Source organism: Saccopteryx bilineata, chromosome 12 (genome assembly GCF_036850765.1).
Source record: "Saccopteryx bilineata isolate mSacBil1 chromosome 12, mSacBil1_pri_phased_curated, whole genome shotgun sequence".
Classification (NCBI taxonomy): Eukaryota; Metazoa; Chordata; class Mammalia; order Chiroptera; family Emballonuridae; genus Saccopteryx; species Saccopteryx bilineata.
The window spans coordinates 18,883,110-18,906,194 of NC_089501.1; the positions used below are offsets into that span (position 1 = coordinate 18,883,110).

General features: G+C 39.6%; 1 protein-coding gene across 5 annotated transcripts in view; it reads left to right on the forward strand.

Annotated features, from left to right (window-relative positions):
* The window catches only part of PKIB (cAMP-dependent protein kinase inhibitor beta), a 134,551-nt gene that overhangs the window by 52,080 nt on the left and 59,386 nt on the right, over positions 1–23,085 (forward strand). The gene's annotated exons all lie outside the window — the stretch shown is intronic.

Genomic DNA, 23,085 nt, shown 5'->3' on the forward strand with positions numbered 1-23,085 from the left:
GTGAAAATGCACTGTACAAAAGGCTGAAAGTGCTGGATGGAGTATCTGCACAGTCCCTCATCCCCTAATTTTTGTGAGCAGTGTAGTTCAAATGAAGCGATGGCTCTGTGGGTACTTTTTAAAGCTGACCCATTTTGCAGCTGACTTCATTTCTTTATGGTTTAAAAACAGAAAGCAGAGGTATGAAGAAGCATCTCTTCCATGAGTGACGTGGCAGTGAGATCAGTAATGACAGTAATTGTTAATAATTACCAAATGCTTCCTATATAAAATTGGTGGAATTAATAGCCATTTACTGATGAGTGAATTGAAATTTAAAGAGGATATATAACTTGTCCAAAGACACAGAGCTAGTCAGTGGTGGAGCTAGCATAACTGAAGATGTCTGAGTCTAGCTTCTATTTTTTTGCTACCTTCCAAGAGAAAAGTTTAAGCAAAAAATCATGAAGGTTTTGATTAATGGCTCATTCTCTTAAGACTATTTCTGTTGTTTCCCTTATCCATATAGTACCATTTTTTCTGTACTTCCTTTACTTTGAAAAACTTCATGCAAATAGGTACTCTAGTGATTCTAATACATTTCTTTGTTTTTTTGAGTGTTTTGGAATTTCTGGGCATGAATAAATGTAGTAATGGCTTCAGGTCTATCTGACTTCATTTGCCCTGTCTCTGTTCCTAGCAACAGGTCATGAGAAATTGCACCATGGAACACTAGAAATACAAGATGTTATAGGATATTTGATTATCTCAAGCCATTTTTGTCTATTTTTAATCTAACATCCATTAGTCTGATCCTGACTTTTCTTATTTTAAGAATTATCTGTATACATATAGGTTTCCCTAATTTGAGACAAGTCTCTAATCTGAGCAAATGGGGACTGAGAGAAGACTCTGTTAAGTCAGTATGGTTTCTTGCGTCAACACAATTTATACCCATGTTCCCTGGTTCATCACCATTGCCAAGTGAATACCTGCTAAAGGCTGCCATACAAAGTATCACAAACTGAATAGCTTAAAACAGGGGTCCCCAAACTTTTTACATAGGGGGCCAGTTCTCTGTCCCTCAGACCGTTGGAGGGCCGGAGTATAAAAAAAACTATGAACAAATCCCTATGCACACTGCACATATCTTATTTTTAAGTAAAAAAACAAAACGGGAACAAATACAATATTTAAAATAAAGAACAAGTAAATTTAAATCAACAAACTGACCAGTATTTCAATGGGAACTATGCTCCTCTCACTGACCACCAATGAAACAGGTGCCCCTTCCAGAAGTGTGGTGGGGGCCGGATAAATGGCCTCAGGGGGCCGCATGTGGCCCACGGGCCATAGTTGGGGGACCCCTGGCTTAAAACAATGGAAATCAAAGTGTTGTCAGGGCTGTGGTCCCTCCAGAGCCTCCAGGAGAGTATGCTTTTTTGGCTCTTCCATCTTCTGGTAGCCTCAGGTATTTCTTTGCTTGTAGATGCATTATTCCAACCTCTGCCTCCATCTTCATATAATGTTCTCCCTATGTGTTTCTGTCTTCATATTGTCTTTCCTGTTTTTATAAGGATACCAGTCATACTGAATTCAAGACCTTGCCTTCTCTGAATGACTTCATCTTGACTTCGTTATATCTGCCATGACTTTAGTTTCAAATAAGATCACATTCACAAGTACTGGTGGTTAGGACTTCAGTATATCTTTTTGGGGAAACACTTCAGATCATAAACAAAATCTGGTATTTGTGACACTCCTGGAGTGTTACTGATTGAGGCCAACTTCTAAGAGAAGCATAGGAGGTGAGCGGAATCATTTTGCTGAAAGTCAGTCTCTTAGCATTGAGAATAAATGCTCTTTTCATCTCTTATTTCACAAAATGGTTGTATTTTGATGATTATGTGGATATTCTCATATTTGAAGGCCCACAGGATGATGTTTTCTTCGACTAGGGCAGTGTGATAGGACAACAGTAATACTGCACTCCAAATATCAACAACCACAGAATCAATGGACTGAGCAGATGATGTGACTGAACTAGCTGCGACAATCAGCAAATGATGGATGTGTGAAGCGCAGCTTCAGCAGCAGCTGCTTCACTGGGAATAGGTTTTAATGAATCACCACTGCAGCTGCCATTTTTCTCTGAGCCAGATAAATCCTGACACGAACAAGCTGCTGTTACAGGCAGTGTAAATGCAGCTAGTAATGAATGTCACTGGCGTTAAGTATGAGGCATGCAATCATAGTCAGATTCAAAAAAGGAGATAATTTTGACACAAAGTATATTTTTGTTGTTTTCTCTCTTTTCTGTCCCTTCTATAATCTTCTTGTCTTGAATTTAATCTTAGAGTAAAGTATATCAAAATAAATGAATTCATCTCCAAAGAGCAAATATATTTAATGTAAAGAATTTAGTGTGTCTAGTAAACAACATAGGGAAAGATACTTCTTTGTAAAAAATATATTAAGACTTTTTTAATTCTAAATTTGGATTTTAATGACAGGAACAGTTTTTAAATTCAGCTATGAGTGTCCCTTGGACAACAATGCAAATGGCTGTTGTGCAATGCAGTTTGTACAGCCTAATGCAGGGACCTGCTGTAATTGCCTCTCCAGTTCTAGTTGGGTCATAGATTAGAAAAGTGAAGCTTTCTTTTTTTAGTTGACCCATTTACCTGGAATGTTTTGAAAAAATCTTCAAAATGGCTACAATGATAACAACAATGATGACAAAAAAGAAACAAGGCTAGGCTGCAACCCTTAGTGAAGATAAGTTGGAAAACCAGAAATGAGCATTTCTGCTTGAGCCTCTTTATTGATGAACTAAGTATGAAATACTGAGTTTGCTTATCAGAGATTGTTCTTACAAACCATGCCCAAGAGTCACTCTTCAACAGACCCTTTAAATGGATTTCATCTCAAAATGCTATTTCAGACTTTTTTTCTTAATGTGACTCAAAATCTGAAACTAACAGCCTGTATCTTATTTACATAGAAGCTTCTACCTCTGCAGCATGTTCAATCATTAGCAAAGATGTATGCCCCTGAAGAAGATTCCTCTAATACCTTTCTCTTTTTGTCTGCTTTCTTAGACTATAGCAGAAAGAAATAGCAATGGCTGAGAGTGTCAGGACAAAATACATTCAAGAAGGAGACCTTCAGCCCAAGAAATAAGAAGATTGAAACCACACAGGAATTCAGAGTTAGTTTTGAAAGGAAGTAGAGGTCAGGACAAGTGAAAAAAGTTGGCTATAAAGTCAGTTTTATTAATGAAAAAAACACTAAAGTGCATTTAAAATTTTCCCAGACCTTTTCTGGTCTTATGTTGGTAATTTGCTATTTAGAGGCAACCTGGTTTTAGATGAAGCTGAATTCATACTCCCTAGTCCCCAATAAAGAAATGGCCTGTGATCTCTTGCTAGTCATTTAATCTTCTAAAGTGCAATTTCTCTTTTAGTACAAAGAACATCTTAATAATGACTATTGTGTAGTAAGCATTATGTGTTAGCCATTATACTAAGTACTTTTCAGGCATGGTCTCATTTAATCTTTTTTTTTTTTTTTTTTTTTTTTTTTTTGTATTTTTCTGAAGCTGGAAATGGGGAGAGACAGTCAGACTCCCGCATGCACCCGACCGGGATCCACCCGGCACGCCCACCAGGGGGTGATGCTCTGCCCCTCCAGGGCATTGCTCTGTTGCGACCAGAGCCACTCTAGCGCCTGGGGCAGAGGCCAAGGAGCCATCCCCAGCGCCCGGGCCATCTTTGCTCCAATGGAGCCTCGCTGCGGGAGGGGAAGAGAGAGACAGAGAGGAAGGAGAGGGGGAGGGGTGGAGAAGCAGATGGGCACTTCTCCTGTGTGCCCTGGCCAGGAATCGAACCCAGGACTTCTGCACACCAGGCCGATGCTCTACCACTGAGCCAACCGGCCAGGGCCTCATTTAATCTTTTTTTTTTTTTTTTTTGTATTTTTCTGAAGCTGGAAACGGGGAGAGACAGTCAGACAGACTCCCGCATGCGCCCAACCGGGATCCACCCGGCACGCCCACCAGGGGGTGATGCTCTGCCCCTCCGGGGCGTCACTCTGCTGTGACCAGAGCCACTCTAGCACCTGGGGCAGAGGCCAAGGAGCCATCCCCAGCGCCCGGGCCATCCTTGCTCCAATGGAGCCTCGGCTGCGGGAGGGGAAGAGAGAGACAGAGAGGAAGGAAGGGGGGGGGTGGAGAAGCAAATGGGCGCTTCTCCTATGTGCCCTGGCCGGGAATCGAACCCGGGTCCCTCGCACGCCAGGCCGACGCTCTACCGCTGAGCCAACCGGCCAGGGCCTCATTTAATCTTTATAACCCTGTGAGGCAGAAGTTTTATTTCCACATTATAAATAAAGAAACTTGGGCTGGATTTGTCCAAGTTATAGCTGTTATGTTCTAGAGCCAGTCTGGCCTCAGAGCTCATGTGCATAGTATATGCTGTCTTTAGTGTTAGACTCTCTCACTGTAGCCCTCTCTGACCAAACTTTCATGTCTGTCTGACTTCCTTTGTTCAGTGTTGTCACCATTGACACTGCCTCTCAACCAGACTCAAGAGGGTTAACGTTGCAAAAGCACTTAAAACTCATACAGGCTATTTGTGAAAATATGGAAATTAAGGTCCAAAGAGTTTATAATAATGTTTCGTTAAAAGGTCATTATGTTCGTTTCATGAGAGCATCTTGCCTTACCCTAAAGGGCACCACACTATAATAGTTATTTCAAAAACAAATTTTTAACCAGAGATTTATTATGGTATTTCTGTACTCTTGCACCTGCCACCTCTGTTACTCTAGGAGTACGTCAAATCACTTTCTGGAAAATATGCAAGATGACAACATATTTAATGCTAGTCCTGCACTGCTTTCAACAACATTTCAGTTGTTGAAACTGATCTTATCAAGGAAGGGATGAAACATCTGGTGTTAAAGTAGAAAGCTAGTGTAGCCTGCCATGGCATAGTAGGTAGAGTGTAGACCTAGAACGCTGAGGTCACTGGTTCGAAACCCTGGGCTTGCCCAGCCAACGCCCTTATGACAAGCAATCAATAAACAGCTAAAGTGAAGCAACTGTGAGTTGACACTTCTTGTTCCCTCCCTCCTTCTCTCTGTAAAATCAGTAAATAAAAAATATTTTTAAAAATGCTAATAAAAAGTCTTATAAAAACCACTTAGAAAATAATGTGATATGTGCAAAGTGACCTCTAAGGTATAGTACATTGATTCTACTTTCCCACAATTTTGCTTTTTGCTGCTGTTGTGGACTGATTTATTTAAGCACCACTATCATTACTGAGTCAGTATGGCTTTGTGTCAGACAGACTGGAGTTCAAATTTTGATACTGCTTGGCGCTGGATCTATGAAAACCTCAGGCTTCCTTAGGTATCTGATGGCATTACTGTTTACTTCCTAGGGCTTTGTAAGGATTCAGTGAGAGAGTATTTAAGACATGTGGAAAACCATTAGCACTCAGCAATTGTTTGCTTCTTTTCCTCCCAACAAGTTGGGCTATTCACTTTCTTGTATAACAGTTTTTATTGGCTTTCTTTTATGAGCATGCCATGTTTGAATACCAGATCTAAATCTGCTAGTACAAATACAGTAGCCTGAGGGTTGGTACTTAAATATTTAACTATTTTATTATTAACATCAAAATTCCTTTATTAACTGTGATACCTAACAGTTTTCTCTTTAGCCTTAGGTGTACCTCTTAAACTGTTGGAAGTTGCATGGAACACATCTGAGGCATATGAGCTGATTTTCTGGTGTCTGAGGATTATGATATAGGCAAGGAAGTAATACAGACTAAACAGTTTAAAACTGTTGGGAAAATCTAAAAATTACTTCCTTTACTGAAGCTTTGCAAACAAACATTGAGAAGTAACGAGAAGTTTACAATAAATATTCATTTGGTGCTTTGGTTTTTATATGACACATGGTTAAGAGGGTAGAGAAAGGAGCTTTCCTGAATGATCAGAGTGGCTTTCAAATTATATTTTAAATGCCAGGAATTTTAGAACCACATAAACCACACGTGAGGAGATGGGCAGAAGAGACAGGGGTGAAACATGACAATTTTGCATGTTGAATACTAAGTACCAAAAAACATAATTCCTTTTATTTCCACCCCTGACACCCAGACACTCTCCCCTTATATTAACTTCAAAATAAAAGCTTTGTTTTTCTTTCTCAAGCTCTTTTGATGCTATATTGCCACCTTTGTTAAGGTATTTTACAACTGTTCTATAGGAGAGGTCATTTTAGAGTAGACCTGCCCACTCTAATTTACTGGGAGCAATGAGTAGTGATGTCTGGTTATTATGTTAATAAAAAGGGGGAGTGTGTGTGGAATTCTAAAATTCAAGCTAGTATTAATAACTTAGAAAAAATGATTGTGAAACTCAAGTACAGCACTCAAAACAAAGACAAAACTATCGCCAAACCAGTTTAAAGACCATGGATAATGTAAGCACTATGTGAAGAGGAAAGGAAGATTACTAACAGACTTTTTTCAGAGGAAAGAAGGAGAATATCAATATCTCATACGAACTGTTTTAGTATGATTAGTTTCAATGAAAATGTAGTGGTAAAGGATCCTGATATTTTTCTTGATGTCCCTTGGGAGCTCTACTGCAGGCTAGAGCTAGAGAGAAAATAATCTTAAGATAAAGCTAAAAAGGAAAAAAAAGAAAAAGATAAAATTAACACAGTAAGCTTTGTCAGTGTGTAGCGGACAGTGGAACGATGAACAGAAATCTTTGGTCTGACTTTTTCCTAACAAATGACCTCCCAGCTAGATGGATGAGGCCAGAGAACAAGAACTGTTGGAAAGCATGATATGACAATGTTACTTGAATATTCTGGAATGCTGGTGACCTTCCAGTAATTGGAATGTATCTGACAAGTGATACAGATTCTTGAACTCTTGATTTTTTTTTTGTCTGCTCTTATTTAATAAGAACAGTGTTAACTCATATTCAAATACATGAAATGTTGGCACCGAACTGAAGCTGCTATATAGAAAGATCACAGATGTTCTGTGGCTTACTGAAACTTCCATTTCTCTAAAACCATTCTGTACCTTTAAATGGTCCTAATTTTACAAATTTAAGTGTTAAGAAAATAGCTAAATAATAAGGAACAATTAAGGTAAAATATTTATTTGTAAATTATATACAGAATACATTTTCTTTATGACAAGGAAATGGGAAGAGGAAACATCACCTTCCAACCTCTGCTGCTTACTTTCTGAAACTTGGAGATGACCATCTTTCTCTGAGTCGGATGTACAAACCAGTTCGGGTTTCCTCAGTTGGAAAGGGAGAATTTGTAACTAAACTAAAAGCGTTGTTGCTTTATTACTCGTTCGTGTGTTCTCACAAAATGCTTTTGAACCTTGCTAACTCAGAATCAGAAATTTTCCTGGTAGAGTTTTATAATCAACAACAGCTTAATTATCAGAAACAATCAGTTTAAGCATTATATCTTGAAGATACTGTGAAATGGCTACATAACTATACAAATCTGAAATGTTGGTGTTTCTCTTTTAGCCCTTTGAGTTACTTCGATTAGTCTAACATGCAAAAAGCCATACAACTATCAAAATACCATTCATCTTAATGTCATATGGAAAAGTACGTCTTAGATAACTATCAAACTTGATGAGACCTACTCACTGTAAAATGATCTGATAGATAAAACTAAGTAACAGTTGACTTCTATGTTGCCAGCCTTATAGTAACTTAAAGTGAGATTTAGATTCCCCTGTATCTTTGAATGTAATTGAGTAATTTTGAGGAGGAGGCTTTTGTTTCATTTCATCATTTCCACTTATAAACCTCAGCCTTCTGAAAGGCTGAGAACAGTAGTAAAACACTTCTTCTATTTCCCTTTATTTCTCTCACCTCATCCTTCTCTCTATTGTAAGAAGAGAGGAGAGAAGGATGTGAGCACCTGATGTTTGTTCTTTGTTCTCTGGGAAATCTGGAAGTTTAAATAGAAACTAAAGTATGATTGTTCAGAACAAGATGGCTTGTTCAGAACTCTAATGCTTTTCTATTTCAAGAAATGATTGCTTTAATTTTTCATGAGAACTTTAAACAGATTTAAGAAGTTTAAACTACCTCTAAGTCCTTTTTTGTTTGTTATCTTGGATTAAAGTTACTTCTATTATTTCATGGTGTCAATCATAACCTTTCTCTTATAAAGATAATGTTTTTCTTTGCTGATTACTGCTTCATCCTCTGGCCCTCTGTAAGGACATCATATTGGTCAGTTTTTGACACACACTGTCTTCTAGTCTGAGATTCTATTAATTCTCATCTTTTTTACTATATATACTATACAAATTCACTGAAATTTTTATTTTCAATTTTCTCCTTTTGTCTCAGTTCCAGGCCCATAGTTCCAGTCACTTACGGTGCACATACCCTTGCTTTTATCACCATCAGAACTCCACCAGCATTCCTTCTCACCTGTTATTTTGTTAGTGGTTTTGTTTTCCTAGTTCTCTAAACATAAAACCTTGTGATTGTTTCAGCTCATTGCTTTTCTTCATTCATTATAACCTATCATCGTATTCCATGGACTTTTCCATTTTGAAATTTTTTATTTCATCTGTATTAGTTAAAATATTGGTTTGGTAGTTATAACAAACTCCAAAAATAACAGTGGATTAAACACAGTGCAAGTTTGGGTCTGTCTTATGTACAGCCCGGATAGATGGTCCAGTGGTAGTATAAAGGTCTACCGGAAAGTTCTGTCCGTTTCTATCACAACAAGTTTCGACCCATAAGCACATGTTTATTGGTGCATGTGTGCCTCTCTATCTTTATCATTTAATGTATACACACTGACGTAGCAAATTAACTAAAACAAAGTTGATTCATCTTAGTCTTATGTGTGAAGCGATAGTGTACCCATGGCTACTGATAAAGTTCATTTATGCCACTGTATTTTTACTAATTTCAACAAGGAAGAAATGCTACAGAAGCATGTAGAAATTTATTGAAAGTGTTTGGTGAAGGTACAGTTTCTGATAGGACATGCAGAAGATGGTTCGAAAAATTTGAAACAAGTGATTTCGACCTTTCTGATAAGCCACGTTCTGGGCGATCATCTTTGATCAATGACGATGTTGTTAAGACCATGTTGGAGCAAGATCCTTTTCTGACAACATTGGAGATTGCAGAAAGGCTTAATTCAGCTCAGCAAACCATTTCGGACTATATTCAGAAGAAGTTTATTGATGGTAAGAAAAATTTGTATTTTGTTTTATTCCAAAAATGGACAGAAGTTTCCGGTAGACATTATATAATGCCTTGACCATGTTAAGGATGCAGGTTCCTTCCATTCTGTTGCTTTTTCATCCTCAAAATATTGACCTTGTCAAGTTGGAGAATGATGGCTCACCACCGGGGCTTCAATTCAGTGTTCAGAAAAGGGGAAAAGGAAAGAAGAGATTATACTCCCCTCTTTCTAAGGTTATAACCTAGAAATGGAACATATCACTTCTTCTTATAGCTTATGTATAAATGACAAAATCCAGTTATATGGTCACATCTAGATTCATGGGAAGCTTGCTAGTATGGTCCTTAAATATGTACCCAGCTAAATTTTGTATTTTTTTAAGTTTTTTTTGAGCTTTATATATATTATTTTCTTAAAAAAATTTTATTAATTGTTAATTTGTGTTTACATGGATTCAAGTGTCCCACTGAATTTAACTCTCTCACCCCCCATCTGTGTTCCATTTTATATCCCTTTTACCTCCCTCTCTCTAACTCCCTCCCCCCTTCCCTCTAGGATTTGCTGTCCTGTTATCTATATCTCTGTGTTATGTATATAGTTTCACTAATCCCTTTACCTTCTCTGATCTCATCCTCTCATCCTGCTTCCCTCTGACTGCTGTCCCTCTGGTCCCTGTGACCCTGTCTCTGCCTCTATTCTGTTCCTCAGTTCACTTTGTTCATTAGATTCCACATATAAGTGAGATCAGATGGTATTTTTCTTTCTCTGCCTGGCTTATCTCACTTAGCATAATAGTCTCCAGGTCCATCCATTCTGTCACAAAAGGTAAGATTTCCTTCTTTTTCACAGCTGCATAGTATTCCATTGTGTATATGTACCACTGCTTTTTAACCTAATCATCTACTGATGGACACTTGGACTATTTCCAGATCTTGGCTCTTGTAAACAGTGCTGCAATAAACATGGGGGTGCATATCTTCTTTTGAATCAGTGATTTGGTATTTTTAGGATATATTCCTACAAGTGGGATAGCTGGGTCAAAAGGCAATTCCATTTTTAATTTTTTGAGGAAACCCCATACACTTCTCCACAGTGGCTGCACCAGTCTGCATTCCCAGCAGCAGTGCAGGAGGGTTCCCTTTTCTCCATACCCTCGCCAGCACTTATTGTGTATTGTTTTGTTAATGAGTGCCGTTCTGACAGGTGTGAGGTGGTATCTCATTGTGATTTTAATTTGCATATCTCTGATGATTAGTGACTTGGACATTTTTTCATATGACTATTGGCCATTTGTGTATCCTCACTGGAGAAGTGTCTATTCAGTTTTTTTTTGTCCATTTTTTAACTGGATTGTTTACCTTCCTGGTGTTGAGTTTTAGAAGTTCTTTATAAATTTTGGTTATTAACCCCTTATCAGACGTATGGGTGAATATGCTCTCCCATTGTGTGGGTTGTCTTTTTATTTTGTTCATGGTGTCTTTTGCTGTGCAAAAGCTTTTTAGTTTGATATATTTCCTTTTGTTCATACTGTCCTTTATTTTACTTGCCCGTGGAAATAAATTAGAAAAAATATTGTCATGAGAGATGTCAGAGAGTTTGCTGCCTATGTTTTCTTCCAAGATGTTTATGGATTTAAGACTTGCATTTAAGTCTTTTATCCCTTTTGAGTTTATTTTTGTGAATGGTGTAAGTTGGTGGTCTAGTTTCATATTTTGCATGAATCTGTCCAATTTTCCCAACACCATTTATTAAAGAGGCTGTCTTTGATAAAGGTAAGAGCATACTCCTTTGTATGCTCTTACCTCCTTTGTCAAATATCAATTGACCATAAAAGCGTGGGTTTACTTCTGTGTTCCCTGTTTTGTTCCACTGATCTATATGCCTGTTCTTGTGCCAGTACCAAGCTGTTTTGAGTACAGTGGCCTTGTAGTATAACGTGATATCAGAAAGTGTGATACCTCCCACTTTATTATTCATTTTCAAGATTGCTGAGGCTATTCGGGTTCTTTTTTGGTTCCATATAAATTTCTGGAATATTTATTCTATATCTTTGAAGTATGCCATTGGTATTTTAATAGGAATTGCATTGAATTTATAGATTGCTTTGAGTAATATAGACATTTTAATGATGTTTATTCTTCTGATCCATGAATACAGTATATGCTTCCACTTGTTAGTATATATCTTCCTTGATTTCCTGTTTCAATGTTTTATAATTTTCCAAGTACAAATCCTTTACCTCCTTGGTTAAATTTACTCCTATGTACTTTATTTTTTTTGTTGCAATAGTGAAAGGAATTGTTTCCTTAATTTATCTTTCAGACAGTTTATTGATGGTATATAAAAATGCCTCTGATTTCTGAATATTAATTTTATATTCTTTCACCTTGCTGAATTCATTTATCAGGTTCAGTAGTTTTCTGACTGAGACTTTAGGGTTTTCTATGTACAGTATCTTTTCATCAGCAAATAATGATAGTTTTACTTCTTCTTTTCCAATTTGGATGCCGTTTATTTCTTCTTCTTGTCTGATTGCTGTGGCTAGGACTTCCAGCACTATATTGAATAAGAGTGGTGAAAGGGGGCATCTGTGCCTTGTTCCTGATCTTAAGGGAATTGATTTTAATTTTTGTCTATTGAGTATGATGTTGGCCGTGAGTTTGTCATAGATGGCCTTTATCATCTTGAGGTACGTTCCTTGTATTCCCACTTTGCTGAGAGTTTTGATCATAAATGAGTGCTGGAATTTATCAAATGCTTTTTCTGTATCTATTGATATTATCATGTGATTTTTATCCTTCTTTTGGTTTATGTGATGAATTAGACTTATTGATTTGAGAATATTGTACCAGCCTTGCCTCCCCAGAAAAAATCCCACTTGAGAATTTTAACATATAAGTTCATCAGAGATACTGGCCTATAGTTTTCTTTCTTTGTATTGTCTTTGCCTGGTTTTAGAATCAGAATTATGGTCGCCTCAGAAAAGGAGCTTGGAAGTCTTCCCTCCTCTTGAATTTTTTGAAATAGTTTGAAAAGAATAGGAGTTAGTTCTCTGAATATTTGGTAAAACTCACCTGTGAAGCCATCTGTTCCAGGACTTTTGTTTGCTGGGAGTGTTTTGATAACTGTTTTAATTTCATTTGTTGTAACCGGTCTGTTTAGGTTTTCTGATCCATCCAAATTGACTTTTGGAAGATTGTATCTTTCTAGTAATTTATCCATTTTGTCTAGATTGTCCAATTTTTTTGTGATACAGATCTTCATAGTATTTTCTTACAATCTTTTGTATTTCTGTGGTGTCAGTTATTATTTCTCCACTGTCATTTCTAATTTTATTTACTTGAGTCCTCTCTTTTTTTCTCTTGGTGAGTCTGGCTAAAGGTTCATTAATCTTGTTTACTTTTTCAAAAACCAGCTCTTGGTTTCATTGATCCTCTGTATTGTTTCTTTAGCCTCTGTGTCATTTATTTCCACTCTGGTCTTTATTATTTCCTTCCTTCTACTTCCTCTGGGCTTTATTTGTTGTTCTTTTTTCTAGTTCTTTAAGATGCAGAGTTAAGTTTTATTTGAGATTTTTCTTGCTCCTTAAGGTTTGCCTGTAATGCTATGAACTTCCCTCTCAGCACTACTTTTGGTGTGTCTCATAAATTTTGAGTTGTATGTTAATTTTTGTTTGTTTCAAGGAAATTTTTTTATTTTTTTCATTGTTAATCCATTCATTATTTAATAACATGCTATTTAGCCTCCAAGTGTTTGAATGTTTTTCAGTTTTCCTATTGTAGTTGATTTCTAGTTTTATGCCATTGTGATCATAGAAGATAAGATGCTTGATATGATTTCAATCTTTTTAAATTTATTGAGACTTGTTTTGTGTCCTAACATGTCATCTTTTCTAGAGAATGTACCATGAGCACTTGAAACGAATGTATATTCTGCTGCTTTGAGGTAAAAGGTTCTGAAAATATCTATTAAATCCAGTTGATCTAGTGTGTCATTTAAGGCCGCTGTTTCTTTGTTAATTTTCTGTTGGAGGATCTATCCATTGATGTTAGTGGGGTATAAAATCCCCTACTATTATTGTATTGCTTTTTTTTTTTTTTGTATCTTTCTGAAGCTGGAAACGGGGAGAGACAGTCAGACAGACTCCCGCATGCGCCCGACCGGGATCTACCCGGCACGCCCACCAGGGGCGATGCTCTGCCCACCAGGGGGTGATGCTCTGCCCCTCCGGGGCATCGCTCTGCCATGACCAGAGCCACTCCAGCGCCTGGGGCAGAGGCCAAGGAGCCATCCCCAGCACCCGGGCCATCTTTGCTCCAATGGAGCCTTGGCTGTGGGAGGGGAAGAGAGAGACAGAGAGGAAGGAGGGGGGGTGGAGAAGCAAATGGGCGCCTGTCCTATGTGCCCTGGTCGGGAATCGAACCCTGGTCCCCCGCACGCCAGGCCGACGCTCTACCACTGAGCCAACTGGCCAGGGCTTTGTATTGCTTTTGATCTCATCTTTTATGTTCATCAAAATCTGCTTTATATATTTAGGTGCTCCTATATTAAGCACATAGATATTTACAATAGTTATATCCTCCTAACTTTAACAATAGTTATATACTCCCTTTATCATTATTTAGTGACCTTCCTTATCCCTTACCTTTGTTTAAGTCTATAATAACCTTTGTTTTTAAGTCTATTTTGTCAGATATAAGTATTGGTACCTCAGCTTTTTTTTCCTTTTCATTTGCATGAAATAATTTTTATTCCTTCTTTTCACTGTTAGTCTATTTGTATCTTTTGTTCTGAGGTGAGCCTATTGTAGACAGCATATGTATATATATAGATCCTGTTTGCTTATCCATGCAGCTACCCTATGTCTTTTGATTGGAACATTTAATCCATTTACATTTAAGGTTATTTTAATATGTATTTGTTTATTGCCATTTTATTCTTTAAATCTACTATCCTCATTTTCTCGGTTTTCCTTTCCTTTGCTCTATTTACAGCAGGCCCATTAACATTTCTTGCAGCATTGGTTTGCTTGTAATGAATTCCTTGAAGGTTTTTTTTGTCTGGGAACCTTTTCACTTCTCCTTCAATTTGAAAAGATAGCCTTCCTAGATAAAGAAGTCTTGTTTGTAGGTTCTTGTTTTACATCACTTTGAATATTTCCTGTCAATTCCTTTCTGGCCTTAAGTGTTTCTGTTGAGAAGTCAGATGTCATCCTTATGGGGGCTCTTCTGTAGGTAATTAACTGCTTCTCTCTTGCAGCTTTTACTATTCTTTCTTTGTCTCTTAACTTTGACATTTTAATTATGATGTTCTTGCTGTAGGCCTCCTTGGGTTCCTCTTAATGGAACTCTCTGTGCTTCTTGAACTTGTGTGACTTTTTCCTACATCAATTTAAGGAAATTTTCAGCTATAATTTCTTTAAACATGTTCTCTATTCCTTGTTCCTTCTCTTCTCTTTCAGCAACCCTTATGATGTGGATGATGTTTCTCTTCATTTTGTCACAGAGCTCTCTTAGAGTTTCTTCAGACATTTTGAGCCTCTTTTCTTTTTGCTGCTCTGCTTCCTTGCTTTTGTTTATCTTGTTCTCTAAATCGCTGATTTGATCCTCTGCTTCATCCAGCATGCTATTAATTCCTTCTACTGCATCTTCATTTCTGATATTGTATTTGTCATTTCTGACTGGTTCTTTTTATGATTTCAATATCCTCTTTGATGCTTGCTATCTCTTTATTTAGGTGCTCATTTTGTCCATCCAATGTTACTCTAAGATCCTTGAGCAACCTAAAAATCATTGTTTCAAACTCTGCACCTGGTATTTTGGTTATTTCCATCTGCTTTAGTTCTTTTTCTGGGGATTTCTCTTGATTCATTTGGGTCACATTTCTCTGCCCATTTGTCAGTGTATTAAGCAGTGCTGTCTGACTTTGAAATTTTTGTGTGGTCTTTATGAAGAAGATGGGCTCATTGGTACTGTCTTCCAGGTCACTTGTTTTCCTTGTTCTAGGAATGCTTCTCGAGGGTACTATTTTCCCTCTTGTTTTATGTGAGTATGAGATGCCATTGGTTCTTCCATGGGTACAGTTATCCCTTCAGGCTGGTTGGCTCTACAGGTCAACCTTTATTGTGTGTATTACACACTGTGCAATGTCTGTCCTGTTGGGCGTATTTATTCTCCACAGTGTATGGTGCCTGCTAGACTCCACGTTTGGGTGTGCTGCTTATGTAGGTAGTTGAGTCTAGGGTTGGTGCTTTTGGCCACTCAATACCAGTATTGTTGGCTTTAGTTCTTCTTGGGTTGGCATTAACTGTTGTTTGTAACTCGCTGTGGGCTACCAGTCTGCAGCTACTGCACTTTTTGCTGTTTGTGTCTGCATTTTCTGGGCCTGGGTATTGTGGGAGTGGCCAACCTTTGTATAAGGATCAGCTTCCTCCTGCTTAGAGATGACAAGAGCTCCCTAAAAGCCCCAAGGTCTTTAAGATTTGTCTCTACTTTTCAGCTGCCTCTCCTCCTCTGGTAGCTGCCTGGTCTTCCCACAGAGTCTTCTGTAGTAAGACTGTAGTGTGGGCTCAGATTGGCCTCACCCAACCAAACTCTCTAGTTGCATGCATGGTGGATTAGGGCAGCTGAGGTTGTGAATACAATGTTTGTGAGATTCCCTACTTCAGGTGTCTCTGGGTCAGAAGCTCAGTACAAATGTGGCCCCTACTCCAGAGCTTGATCCCTCAGCCACTGCTAAATACTCAAATTTTATTTCTCCCCAACAAGGTGAGCAGCAGGTTCAGACCAAGTGTGTCTGACAGTCCCCTCTGCAGAAGTTCTTTCAGCTTTGAAACCCTGGTCTCAGGGAGGAAGACTGAAAGAATCCTCTCCTGGAGCTGACTGTGCCCCTCCCGAAGGTAGATAAGCCCCTCCACCAGATCCAACAACAGACTCACAGGGACCCACACTTTAAATGTTTATGCTCCAAGCCTCTCTCCCTTCCACCTGTGGAATCTAGCTAGCAGGACAGAATATCCAGCACCTAGGCCAGCTGACTGTGAAGCTCCACCGTATCCAATGCACATGAGCCATTGTGCCCGTGCTGATCACAGAGAGCAGAACTCACTTCAGCTGGGCCAAGTGTGAGGAGCTTTTCCTTAGGATACAACTCTGTCAAGGGTTGTTAGGTCCTGAACTAATGTTTCCACAGCTGGCCCCTGGATGTGCCAGCCCTGGGCCTCCCAAGCAGGAATCCAGCACAGACCAGTGGAAGACACTGTCTGTGACTGGCCCTCAGCAACATTCTTGGAGCTACAAGCAATTCAGAGTTTGTGGCTGCCTATGCTAGGCTCAGGTGAACATAGAAATACCAAGCTGCACTCCTAGGCTGGCTTTTACCCACTCTGGTCCTGGGGGAAATTCTGCTCAAATGGCCAAGTTTCCCTGAGTCTCGCCTCCAGCAGCCTCTGTCTGCTGGCTGCTTGTTGGGCTCAGCTGCTGAAAAAGCCTCTGCTAGAGTATAGAGCAAGGGTAGTCAACCTTTTAATACCTATTGCCACTTTTGTATCTCTGTTAGTAGTACAATTTTCTAACCACCCATCAGTTCCACAGTAATGGTGATTTATAAAGTAGGGAAGTCACTTTACTTTATAAAATTTATAAAGCAGAGTTACAGCAAGTTAAAGCATATAATAATAATTACTTACAAATACTTTATGTCAGATTTTTTCTAAGTTTGGCAGAATAAATCTTTATAAAACAACTTACTATAGTTAAATCTATCTTTTTATTTATATTATACTTTGGTTGCTCTGCTACCGCCCACCATGAAAGCTGGAATGCCCACTAGTGGGCGGTAGGGACCAGGTTGACTACCACTGGTCTACAGCCTGTGGCAATTCAGGGATTAGGAAGGGTGGTGGGTGTGGCTCCGCCCCTTGCCCCAGGTGTCAGTTTGTCCAGACTTTTTTCACAGACATCAGCAGGGTGAGGCCAGAGGAGTCTGGTGGGCATGGCCTCTGAGAGTCAGAGGTGTGGCCTGCCCACTCTCTGGACAGTTTCAACAGAGTCTCTTGTGAGGTGGAAGCATCAGTCATAGACTCGGAAGAGTGTGTGTGTGTTGGGGGGAGCTCCGGTCTCAACACCAGAAAACTGAGTCACTGACGTGCCCTCTGCTTCCTGGCCTCTCAGAACTACTTGTCACTATCCCTGGGGTAGGAGAGACTTCCAAGGGTGGGGTAGCTGCTTTTCCCCAGGCTGATGCCACTCAGAGGGGATTGCTCCACCCAAGAAAGATGGTGACTGCAGTAATGGAGAATGAGTCAGCACCGGGGTTCTTGTGGCAGTCCCCCACAGTGTCTCTCCCTTGGCCTCCAACTTTATACTCTCCTCCTGCAACTCCAGTCCTCTCACCTCTCCCTCCCCGGGAGCCCTGGGTAAGTGGATGTGACCGAGGTCTTCTATGTGGCCTCGTTAAAACGGAGTCTGTGTCTGAGAGGTGTGTCTCTTTCTCGTGGACAGAAACCCGGCTCTTTTCACAGCTAAATGCTGTCTGGGCATCTCTTCTAGGCTCTGGGGCTCTAGTCTGGGGCTCTGGGCCTGGGGCTGAGGACCCACACCTCTCAGGGCAACCCACCCTGCAGAGAGAGTCCCTCCGGACCCTCAGCCACTGCTTGCTCCTGGGAGTGGGGCAGCCCTTTCTGCATCTCCACCCTTCCTACCAGTCTCAGTGTGGCTTCTTCTGTGATCCTTGGTTATAGACTCCTCTTAGTTTAGTCCAAAGTTGGTTTTTCAAAATGATTGTTCTTAAATTAAGTTGTTATCTAATTTGGTCCTGGGGGGTGGCAGTTGGAACGTCCGCCTTCTCCATTGCCATCTTTCTTCCAAACTTTGTGTTTTTAGAGTAGGGAGGAAGAGCTATTGGGAGCCAACCAGCAGTTTCTGCCACACTGTCCTTAATCCAATTTTACCATTTTTGTCCTTTGGTGAGCCTTTGCCCAGTGCCAAGATTATTTATGTAGACTTATAGATTTATTACTTTTTGGTCATTATCAATTCATCCATTCTTTCTTTAAAGAGTCACTTTTTTTCCTTGTTAAACCTCTGCTCAACATTTCACAGCATAAACTCTCTGTTTTTTTCTCTTCTTCTTCTTTTCCAAGTGAGAGGAGAGGAGATAGAGACAGACTCCCACCTGAGGCCTGACTGGAATCCATATGGAAAACCCTGTCTGGGAACAATGCTCTGCACATCTGGGGCCATGCTCTCAACCAAGCTATTTTTAGTACCTGAGGCAGAGGCTCCAGAGAGCCATCCATCCTCAGCGCCCAGGCAGATGTGCTGGAACCAGTCGAGCCATGGCTGCTGGAGGGGAAGAGAGAGAGAGGAGGAGGAATGGAGAAGTAGATGGTCACTTGTCCTGTGTGCCCTGACTGGAAATTGGACCCGGAACTTCCACACACTGTGCCCATGCTCTACCACTGAGCCAGCTGGCCAGGGCCAAGTCTTCATTTCAAAGCTCCTTATAACCCTATCACTTTCTACCAGTTTCCAGTATATTTTTTAAACTTTTACTCATTTATTAATTCATATGTATATCCAGTAAATATCAATTGAGTGCCTACTATGTTTTAGGTAGGCACGGAGTAATTTGGTTTCCTAGACTAGTTCATTTGGGTTCTGTGAACAGAAAACATCCTCGTGAATGCCCACACTCTCTAATGTCACATGATTCATCTTTTGGTGGTAGTTTTCACCATTGTAATGCTTGAGAGGTTAAATGCGTCTTAAGAACAGACTTTAAAAGTAGGTCTTGCAGTTGAGTGCTTAATTTACTTTTAGGAGTCAGATGATATTCACCTGACATTTTGAACTTTTAGATTTTTACACATGATTTGCCTTTAAAAAACAAAACCAAAAATAGGAAAAAAACTGCTATTAGAACAGCCTTAAATAGATTTAGTAGCTCATTGAAATTGTAAAGTCGCTCACATGCAAACATGGACAAAGTATTACTTCATGTTTTATAGTTTTCTAGTTGCTTATTTGTTTCCAAACAACTTAACCTCATTTTCAGTTCTACTGGCATGTAATGGTCTATGTCACACAACTCTCCTTGGTTGGGCTTTGTTCTCCAAACTGCATTTCCTCCCCCACCTTCTATAATCTCAGGTATGACAGAGGCAGACATATCTATAACACAATTAACCTGACATAATTTTTATATTTGTTCCTGTTTCAAGAAAGTTGCTAGACCAGGTTCAGAGTTACAATGAGGTACAAGAAGTTAAGTTGTACAAATGCAGGGTCAAATCTTTTTTTTTTTTTTTTTTGTACTTTTCTGAAGCTGGAAATGGGGAGAGACAGTCAGACAGACTCCCACATGCGCCCGACCGGGATCCACCCGGCACGCCCACCAGGGGGCGACCCTCTGCCCACCAGGGGGCGATGCTCTGCCCCTCTGGGGCATCGCTCTGTTGCGACCAGAGCCACTCTAGCACCTGGGGCAGAGGCCAAGGAGCCATCCCCAGCGCCCGGGCCATCTTTGTTCCATTGGAGCCTCGGCTGCGGGAGGGGAAGAGAGAGACAGAGAGGAAGGAGAGGGGGAGGGGTGGAGAAGCAGATGGGCGCTTCTCCTGTGTGCCCTGGCCGGGAATCGAACCCAGGACTTCTGCACACCAGGCCGATGCTCTACCACTGAGCCAACCGGCCAGGGCCTCAAATCTTTTTTTAAAAGGTTGATATTTTGTTCATCATATATTTTTGCATTAATTTTAATTTGTAATACATAATATCAATACATTAAAATATTATTTACCCTGATTTCTGAGGTTTTGGGGGGCCCCTGAAGTCTCTTGTGTTTGAGATACACTGGATCCTTCTTTTTTGTGAAAATTATTTACATATAAATGTGACTGGCTAGTTGAGTCATTAAAACATTCATGTTAGAACATATATATCTCAAAGAGAAAGTAAGTATTACATTGTTTTACCAAAACCTAAAACAAAAGTTACCTTAAATTCTACTAGATTTTAGTTTTAAGTATTTACATTTCATCTGGGATCCGATCAGAATACGTAGGGGAGCCAGTCCGTGGAAACAAGGCAGGCAACAGAAGGGAAGATGGTTTCATCTTTTTAGCTACTTACTACATTGTCTTGACATGGCAGTTCTTATTCCATCTTCAGCCTGGGAGCCTATCTCCAAATGGCCTTGTGCTCTTGTTTTCTTTTTTTTTTTTTTTGCATTTTTCTGAAGCTGGAAACAGGGAGAGACAGACAGACTCCCGCATGCGCCCGACCGGGATCCACCCGGCACGCCCACCAGGGGCTACTCTCTGCCCATCCTGGGCGTCGCCATGTTGTGGCCAGAGCCACTCCAGCGCCTGAGGCAGAGGCCACAGAGCCAACCCCAGCACCCGGGCCATTCTCGCTCCAATGGAGCCTTGGCTGTGGGAGGGGAAGAGAGAGACAGAGAGGAAGGCGCGGCAGAGGGGTGGAGAAGCAAATGGGCGCTTCTCCTGTGTGCCCTGGCCGGGAATCGAACCCGGGTCCTCCGCACGCTAGGCCGACGCTCTACCAGGGCATGCTCTTGTTTTCAAACTAAGGCGTGATGAGGAGGAGAGGCAGATGAAGCGAGAGTGGGTAGAGCCTCAGACCCTGAAGCTGTGTTAGCTAGAGCAGTCCACCTCCTTGTACCCATCTTCTGTCCTGGCCATCTGCTAAAGTATCATTTTGGGGAAACACAAACAAACAAACAAAAAACTCTTAGTTAAAAAGAAATTGAAAATCATTGAACTAGATGGTTTAAAAAAGTCTCTGTTAATTCACAAGTGAGTGTGCATGCATCTTTGATACAATTGTGATACAATTCAATAGATTTCTTCAGATCCACCCATACCTTGATCTGCTCTCTTGCAAGGCATGCATCCCCTTTTTGGTGACACCACCGGCTCTTTTGCCTTGAATATCTTGTAGCTATCATACATATCACCAGGTTTTCTCTAAATTTAATTGTAGTTCAAAGGCAATTAGATCTTGTGCAGTAACAACATCTTGCAAATGCTGTGTTTATATTTAAAATCCAGGAAGAACACAGTAAACACCTAGTTATACTTATTTTATTTTAAATTTCTGTTACTGTATTTAACATATATGATAATTACAATATAACAAATTATATTAGTCTAGTAGTGTAGTAATATTTATAATTTATAAAAATAAATATTCATAAATATATGTGTGCTCAATATAGCTTTTTTGTTGTTATGAGGGGCATGCCACTGTTCTTGAACCTTGTTGGTAATAACTTCTTTTTTGTTAGTGAAATTTTTAGTGACTGATAACTTTAAAAAGGAGTAGAGACTCCCTGTCTTTTAATCTTTAACATATTTGGGTTTAGCATATCCCCTGTAAATCTAAATTTTGATGTGTGCAAGTAATGAAAAATATGTATGGAATATTATTTTCCATTGCATAAGTATATTTGAATGTAGTACAAGCACAAAGATGGGGAGAGGGAAAATAACTGTTACTCTTCTATTTGTTTGTTTGTTTGTTTTTGGTTCTATTGTTATGAACAGAGTTAGGTGGAAATTTATAAAATCAAAACACAAATTTAATCATGGGCTAGATATAACAATTATGGAGATTTTTTAAAACATGCATGTTAAAGACACAAATAACAATATTTAGTTTTATCTGACTCTAAACTAGATTCCTCTTTGATGTTTCTACTAGCTCTGTACCAAGAGTTGTATACAAGTGTGAAAAAATAAGACTATAAAAGTATGTTTTCTTAATCTTGTTTTTTAGGGGTGCATATTTGCAGTTTATTACATAAACTTTGAAGTTTATAAATTTTTATTTTTACTTCTTATATAAATGTTTTCATTTATTTTTCTCTTTTTCTTCTGTTTCTTATATTTGAACAAATAAGACTCAATTGACGGGAAACAGTCCCAGATCCAGAGTGAGAGGGACAGTGAAAACCATATGGAATGCTGGATAGGAACAAGGTTAAAAAATACCTGCTTTTGATTTTAAATTCTTCCAGGGTGGTGGAATGTGCATTCAAGCAGCTCTGAGTCTGAAAAACACCTTGACACTAAACAGATATTTATTGTGTTTCTCTCACAATATGCAAAACATTGTGCAAGATGAATGAGTCATGGTCTGTGCCCTCAAAAGGCTTCGAGAGACTTAGGTGAAGTGGGGTTGAGAAGGCAGGCAATAATCAGAATTTTATAATCTATGTGATGAGTTCAACAATAGAGAAATATCAGATGAGAAATATCAGAGTGTTTTAGAGTCCAAAGGAGGGACTCTTCCTAGCCTGTGGGGGCAGAGATGCCCAGTTAACCCTGAATGGATGGAGAGAGGTTAAGCAGCAGAAAGGAGGGGATGAAGGTAAAGAATTTCAGCCACAGGGGAAATATAAACACAGCAGACAGTTTCCATTGGCTGGGGGTGCTGCAGAGCTTTAGAGTTAGTGCAGGTTGACCAGAGGTGAAAATGAAGAGGAGGTAGGTGGGGATGGGGGCAGCTCCTGGAGTGCACCGTGGACCCTGTGAAGGGGCTTGGAATTGATTCTGTAGGTGATGGCGAGGTTGCGAAGGATTAACCATAGAATGATCATGAATAGATTTACTTTGAAATAATTCCACCTGCAGTTTTTTGTAAAGAATGGATTTGTAGGAAACAAGAATGAGTACAAGAAATCATTTTAGAACATTATTGCGGCAGTCCAGGATGAATGAACGGCAGGCTGAACTAGAACAGTGGGAGTGTGCTGGAGGAAATATATATATAAAGCACACTATTTCCCTGAGTGGCTAATGGGAA